Here is a 6,912-nt window from a genome sequence, read left to right on the forward strand (position 1 = left end):
TATAAGGTAATACTTCTGTGATCACGCCAGAGGGCGCTCTCCCATAGCGAGACATCGAGTGAATATTTGAAATAAAACTTACTCTGTGAGACCTACAAAGGCAGTAAGCCGAACAATAACAATAACTGTGCTTGTTTCTCAAAACAGCATTTCTAATCAGTTAACCACAGTTATGGCACTTTGCAGAGTCATGTGCTGACACAAAAAGTTTACAATTTGACCATTTCTGAAAAAAACCCACTGAGACTGGATGAGGAAAATAATGATAATAACAACCCTCATTATGATTCTCTACCTCAACTGGTGAATAATAAAAAGTATCCATTATTTAAATGCACAAACCTCTAACTAAACTAGTCTATTCACGTTTCGTTTACAGAAAGCCAAATGCCATGTGCCAGCTCATTGTGTCTCTCTGACAGCCTCCACGATGCCTTGTAGCGCAGATCACCCCTCTCCTCTCCCATGTCAACCAGCTCCACCCTCAGGAACATGTCTCTCTCCAGACTCATTGCAGCTAACAGTGACTCAGAGGCTGGTCTAACTCTTGCACGTCTGGATGATGAATATGACATCCTACGACCGGGGGGCGGACCATTACCCGCTCTCCTGCTCACTTCCTCTTCCTTCTTTCCCACCAATCCTGCGTCTCTGGTATCTGAGGTGGGTGTACTTGAAGGGCTCCCATTGGCTGAGTCCGAGCTGGACTGCCTGGCTTCTGAATGGCAGAGGTCTACTAGGTGTGTGACTTTCATGTCACTCTGTCGGTTAAGGGACGGACAAGCGGGCCATCGGAGGGAGAGACATCTTGTCATTGACAGCCATAGCTCCTGAGGCCTGAATACGCCCAGTAGCCTTGGAGAACGACTTATCTCATAAGAGGAATCCTGTTTCTTCAAACGTACGCATTCGGTCGCTGACTGTAGAGCAGCTGCTCTGCTGGAGTCCTCCACGGTCGATGGTCCACCTGCAGTGCCCTCGTTTCCCGACGGAGCCTGGATCTTGTCTCGGTACCTCTGCCTTTCTTTCTCTGCGTCTTCCACTTCTGAATCCAACTCAGCTGCTGTCTCTTTCTCTGACGAGCATCCATCTAGTGAGTGTCCATCTTTAGGATCCCTGTCCTTTAACTCTGACCGCTGCTTCTCTCCAAAGCAGAAGGACCTGCTCCCCCTCTGACCTTTCCTCATAGTTGGACGTGCAAGCTCTTCCGGTTACTTTTGATCTGTATGCAGCCTTCTCCTCCAAACACATGCGCTGGAGTGAATATAAGGACTGTTTAATCAGGGCTACCATCAAAACAACAGCACAGCTCTGCTAGCTTTATGACATAACCTCCGCTTCAAGTCAGAAGCTCTGGAAATGGAGATGGGGGCAGTGATGACACTGCAATGACACGCGCCAATTCACACACAGTGACACATATACACACACACACACACACACACACACACACACACACACACACACACACACACACACACACACCAGACGTACACACAAACACAAGAAGGCCTGCATGGCGATGTGTTCACGCTCCAGTCAGTCGAGTCAGTATGTGATTTGCCTTAGAGGGAAATGATGTCACACTGCATGATATCATACCTAGTCCAGACTGCAAATGATTCAACTGGGTTTAACCACTTAAACCCTATACTCATCTCCTTTCCCCCTCTACACCAAATGTCTTCGCCAAATATAGCAGATCTACAAGCTTACAACTTGTTGTGAGCTTGTAGATAAGGACGCTAGGGTCCGCTAACGTGTACCCCTGGAGAAAATGTATGTGCCCTGATCTAAAATGACATGACCCTCCATTTGACTGGGAAAAAAATCAATGACCCTCCCCAAGTGATACCAAAAGAAAGATTAACCCTCCCTAGGAGTGTCACGATATATTGTCCCACGATATAGCCAATCGTGATATTAAAATGTGACAATAGGTATTGTCATGATGTCATACTGTATCGTAATTGTATTTTATTTTTTGCCGGTGAAAGTTATAGGAGTTTTTACTGTATGGTGTATGATTTGAAATGTAAGCTTATCATAATCACAGTAATTATTAATCATGTCTTCCATCATATTCAAGGTATTTTGGAGAGAAATGAAACAGACTCCAGTCACTTTCAGTTTAGAGCAGGGGTTTTCAACTGATTTTGACCCAGGGACCACCATTCTGACTAAGAGCAACCTGGGGACCACCACTATTGTGTCGGTGGGTCCATCATAGATCCACCCCACACAATAGTTGTGGGGGGTTCATGCTTTTTCATGCTTTGTCTTTGATTAACCCGTGGTAAGGACAACATCTCATTCTCACGGTCAACACTACTCAACGTTTGCAGTACTCCCCTCTTCCTGCCAGATTTCCCCAAGCTGTTACTTCTCTGCCTCCCAATTTGGTCTTGACGTTTAGTACATCATCAAGGCATTTATCAGGAAGTACAAGCTATGAAACCTGGGGACCACCTCTATGGTGTCGGGTGGGTCCATCATAGACCCACCCCACACAATAGTTGTGGGGGGTTCATGCACCATTCCATTTTCTTTTCTTACTTGTTACTCACTAATCACAGGCTACACCCAACTTCAGTAGCAAGTTGTAAGTTCACCTCCAAGTATCACAATACCACAGTCTAAACTTGCGAAATCAACGAATACGTTGTACACGCGTGTATGCTGGAAACTAATTCTGTGCGCATTAGCAGCGACCGGATGTCAAGAGGTCACTTGACTTTTGGAAATGTTAGATTCGACTTAAGTTAATTATTCACAAACAAGGAACAAGAGTAGCAAATAAAGGTCAAAGTAATTTTATATGGTTAAATGATTTTACTACATTTCTGAATGCATGGCCTGCAGGGACCACCTGCAATACCTCCGCGGACCACCGGTTGAAAAACCCTGGTTCAGAGCCCTACAGTGGGGAGGTGTGTGTGTGTCTGTGTCCAGCTGATGTTCGTTGACGCTCGTTAATGTTACATGCATCAAAGCAATTATGCCTCTGCATTCTCAAATAGGCCTTCATCTGATCTAAGATTGTTGACACGGTATACTGTATCTGTTATTATAGTTATATATTTTTTTAGCTTTTGGAATAGGCTGCACTTGGTTGGTTGTCCAGATGACAAAAATATGAGGTTTGTGGAATTTATATGTATGCAGTATTATATTATATTTGTTATTAGTGTCTATATGTCCTCTGAAACAATGGGGTTTATAGTTAGTGAGAACTTCACTTCTCCCTTAAGCTTGCATAATTCTATTTATTTGTGTGTACAAAGCACTTTGTAATTGTTTTTTAAAGTGCTTTATAAAGTTATTTTAAACTTAAGATGATGGCCAATGTTGATGATACTTGAAAAAAGAACATATACTATAATAAAGAATAATGTATCATATCTATATCATATGCCCAACATCATGTATCGTATTGTGAAATTAGTGTATAGTGACACCCCTAACCCTCCCCATCAAATACTATAACATGACATTTAAAACTGATATTATGTCTGATGTTTTGCTTTCCACATTGATTAGAACATTACTGTGGTCAGTCTTGCTAAATGCAAAGTGTAGTAGCCTATCTGTAGTTGTGGTAGCAGAATGGATAGTGTTCTCAACTTACAGTACATGTGGGAATTGGGAAACCCATTTAATCCTGGTCTGATTGAAGAAAGTTGAGTATTTGGTAACCAGTAGTTTTACTTTTAATTATTAACCTACAGTGACTACTGTTGCCTACATATAAATTGGTCATTGTAACTTACCTGGTGTATGTAATTCTATGAGCAAAAAAAAAACACACTTAAAAAGGATATCTCTGAGTTGGAAATTGGGATAATGCATCTCCATTATGCCTAATGCCTGTTGAAGTTTTGCTTAATTGTTCAACCACCATCGTTAAGACGCTGAATAGACTCTCTCTCTCTCTCTCTCTCTCTCTCTCTCTCTCTCTCTCTCTCTCTCTCTCTCTCTCTCTCTCTCTCTCTCTCTCTCTCTCTCTCTCTCTCTGGGTCGTTCACACGCGCTGTGCGTTGAGGGCTTTTAACGACGGTTATTGATTCTAAATAGACCAAGGTTTTACTTGATTTGAATCCTTTGTATCCTTTCAAATAGATAAGGGTCATTGACCACTTTTCTGCTGTACTAAAAGGGTATATAAAAAACTGACTATTTTATTAATTCAAATTTGCATGACCCTCCATTGGATTCAAAGTAAAATTAGCTGACCCTCCCTTGGACTAAAATTACAAAGGCATGACCCTCCCCTGTTTTCTTCCAGGGACCCCCTTCTGAAAATTTCGACTAGTCCCTAACTATGTTGAATGCACTTATTGTAAGTCGCTTTGGATAAAAGCGTCTGCTAAATGATTGTAATGTAATGTAATGTGTGCCATGTCATTGGTGTAATCTCTGCAACAGATCAAGGCATCAGTGATGTTGCAGATGCAGTAGCTGCAGATGACCAGTAATGATAACCTAGCGTATTCTTATCTCTCCATGAAGGACAGCGACAACAAACTTTACTTTCACTAATGCACATACTAATGTGTGTGTGTGTGTGTGTGTGTGTGTGTGTGTGGGGGGGGGGGGGACACCCCACTCCTATAGCCTATTCAATTTTCAATCTCCATTTTACCATGTTAGCCTATAACAAGTACCTGGCTTTGGTGCATATTGTCCTTCTAATGCGTGAGGGGACCTTGTTTTTTTCAACATATTGAATCAAACCAGGGCCGGATCTAGGCATGGGCCCATGCCTAGATGGGTGGGGTGGGGGGGCTTGTGAAAGTTACATTTATGTCATGATATGAAATGTGAGCTTACCATAATCAAAATAATCCTTAATCATATTCCATCATGTATCAATGCACAATTCAAATAATCCTCTGCCCTGATTTTCCACACACACACAGTCACACACACACATGCAGTACTACTCCTAAACAATAGGAAGCAGTATTACACAAACAGCCGGAAAAAACGCCAAAAAAACGCCATTTTTTTTTTCACGCTGCGCCGAGGAAGCCGCCCCCCCAGCATTTCCTAATGCCCCCCCAATTAATAATTTCTGTATCCGGCCCTGAATCAAACTACTATACCCCTATAAGTGACATTCTGGATGTCAGTCATGTGTAGGCCTACTCATAAACAGGCTACATGCACCTGTCACAGCTGTTTCATTGCATGTTAATATATTTGAAAACATACAAATGGTGGTTAGAGGCTTATGTATTCAGTCTGAAAATATCAATGGCCTCCCATCGGTCATTATGGCCAAGGATGCAGAGGGCATTTTAGAACCGAAGGGGACGCATGCGTTCCCAGCGTGCGCTTTTTTTAAATTTTTACTTTAATTCGGTTAATTTGGTACAGAAAATGTACTCCATGAAGTGTAGATGTCGGAGGTTTTTTATTTTTATTTTTTCTTCATCCCAAAAGTGGGGGGGATATCCCCCCCCCCCCCAATGGAACTGAGTATATTCAATCCCCCCCACCCCCCCTCCTCCTGCGTCCCTGGCCCCAAAGTCGTTGAAGTGTAAAAAATAGGAGCTAATGGAAGTTGACTTCAGCATTATATAGCCTATAGCAAACGTGTAGGTTTGTGTATGTTATAAATAATGTTGCCATAATCATATTCAGTTGTGTGTAGCTATTGATGTATTCTATATTGTTTATGATATTGTATATTATGTTACATGAATGTTGTCCTTTTATGATTATGTTTTAGGCTTATGTTCATGTGGAATACATAAATAAATAGTTCAGGGGGCTATATGTGCAGTGGATGTTGGTGTTGCTGCAGCAAGTGTGTTGTGTAGCAACTATAATGCAGGCAACAGCTTGGAACCCAAGACAAAATTCCCTTGTGGGACAATAAAGTAAGGGCTGCTTATCTTATCTTATGTTATCTTACACAACCATAGGTCATTGCAGTGACGACTGTAGTAGGAGGAACTGTGATGGAAAAAGTGTACCATGGTGGTAACACAATAATGGAGCCACTATAAAGAATTCACATGGTTGGAAAGCAAGAAGGAGCGCAGAATGGCAGGTCGGATTTCCCGTTATCAAGGCTATTTCAGGACCGTATTCTCATATATAATTCACCTGCACCGGGACATAGACCTACTTATGTTCTTAGACTCGGTTGTTTGGATCAGGGGTTCTCTGCCTGTTCGGGCTGTGACACCCCATAATAATCATATTTGAATTGGGGACCCTTGGGGGCCCCCACCCTGACAAGCACTTGGAAATTGTTGGAGTTGAGGCATTACATTTAGTTTGACTCGGTTCCACAGATAAATGTTGTTTTTGCCTCTTTCTTATATTATTTGACAATTTGCCCAATGTTTGACCAGTTGATTACTTTTGATGCATTAATGTTTTTTCTCTTCTTTTTTTGGGGGGCGTATTAAAAAGATCTTAAAAGTCCTTAAATTGTCCACTTTACTGTCATCTGGGAAACCCCCCAAAATAATGTGGGGACCCACCTGACCCACAGGTTGAGAACCACTGGTTTAGATGTAAATGAGATGAAACCAAGGCCAGATGGGGGCGCCCGATGCGCCAACGGCCCTATAGATCCCATACCTCGGGGGCAGTTTGGGTCAGGTAACCTAACCACTACTGTAGGCTACACTAGTTACTTTTACAAACTATTTTTAGGATATGTATCTATATAGGTTTACACATGACACAACCAAGGAGCTGTGTGGCTGTGAACTCATAGATAGTCTAGATTGTATTAGTGACGTTAACCTAGAGTAAACCTTGGAATTAGAATATTAATAAATGTATCTTTTAGTAGCCTACTGTTGTAATTGTTTTTTATCCTGTGTTATTATTACATTTTTTATAATTAATATTTTTATAATTATATTATTTATGTATATACTCATTAATTTT

This window comes from Gymnoscopelus braueri, assembly GCF_963280865.1.
Source record: "Gymnoscopelus braueri genome assembly, chromosome: 11".
Classification (NCBI taxonomy): Eukaryota; Metazoa; Chordata; class Actinopteri; order Myctophiformes; family Myctophidae; genus Gymnoscopelus; species Gymnoscopelus braueri.